We start from the raw sequence: 1,410 nt of genomic DNA on the forward strand, positions 1-1,410 counted from the left end.
ACAGAAGAGATCAACTGCTGATTCTTTGAAGGGATTTTTAAAAAATTGGTTGCTCTTTATGCATACTCATGAATGAAAAAGAAAGAAAGTCCATGTTAATATAGTCAGAAATGAAAGAGAAGTTACAATTGTCACTGCAGAAATATGACAAATCATAAAGGACTACTATTAATAAAAAAAATTATATACCAAAAAAAGCACAAGCTAGAAGAAATGGGTAAATTCCTAGAAATATGCAATGTCTCAAGAGTGAAACAGAAAGAAATAGAAAATATTAACAGATCTATTACCAGTAATAAAATTTAATCAGCTAGAAAACAAACTCTTAAGGCTGTACTTTCAGGGATCATTTCTATATTTCCTTACTAGAGAAGTTTCTCTGAATAACATATAGATGTGTAGGGCACCAGAAACCACAAGGAGGAAGTGCAGCGTGAAAACAAAAACCAAACAAAAATAAACCACAAAAACAAACAAAAAAGACTCCTGACCAAAAAAAAACTCTAGGACCACGTGGCTTCATGAATGAATTTTAGCAAATATTTAAAGAAAAGTTAACATCTATCCATCTAAAAATATTCTGAAATATTCTAAAGAGAGACAACCTCTAAATTCATTCTATGAGGCCAGGATCACCCAGATGAAAAAATCAGACAAAAGCATCATACAAAAAAAGAAAATGACAGGCCAAAATCACTGGTCAACAGAGATGCAAAACCTCTCAATGAAGTATTGGCAAACTGAATTCGACAGGCTACTAAAAGGATCATACACTGTAATAAATTTGGATTTATCCAAGATACAAGGATAGTTCAGTAACCAAAAATCAATTGATACATCACATTAACAAACTGAAGACTGAAAATCATACGATCATCTCAATAGATGCACAAAAAAACCTTTGACAAAATTCAACAATAATGTAAAATAAAAACTCAACAAAATGTGTATAGAGGAAATATAACCTAATAAAGGCCATATATGGCACGCCCTTAGCTAACATCAGACACACTAACAAAAACATGAAAGCACTTCCTCAGTAACAAGAAAAGTATGCCAACACTTGCTATTTTTATTCAACACAATATTGCAAGTCCTAGCTCTAGCAATCATACGAGAAAAGAATATTTAAAAAAATCCAAATTGGAAAGGAAAATTTAAAACTATCACTGTATGCAGATGACATAATATTATACTTAGAAAATCCCAAAGACCTCACCAAAAAACTATTATCTCATCAATGAATTTGTTAAAGTTGCAGGATGAAAGATTAATATAGAGAAATCTGTTTCATTTCTATACACTAACAACAGAAAAAGAAAGAAAGAACACAACTAATACTAACTTTCAGAAAAAGAAAATTTTTTAAATCACATTTACTATCACATAAAAAATAATAAAATAACTAGG

At 30.3% G+C, this 1,410-nt stretch overlaps 1 pseudogene; it reads left to right on the top strand.

Moving 5' to 3' along the window:
- Positions 1-327: 327 nt before the first annotated feature.
- LOC147378110 (small nucleolar RNA U3) lies at positions 328-436 on the top strand (annotated as a pseudogene).
- Positions 437-1,410: the final 974 nt, after the last annotated feature.

Source organism: Bos grunniens, chromosome 2 (genome assembly GCF_055505025.1).
Source record: "Bos grunniens cultivar Pamir isolate PY7600 chromosome 2, Bosgru_T2T1.0, whole genome shotgun sequence".
In the NCBI taxonomy this organism is placed as follows: domain Eukaryota; kingdom Metazoa; phylum Chordata; class Mammalia; order Artiodactyla; family Bovidae; genus Bos; species Bos grunniens.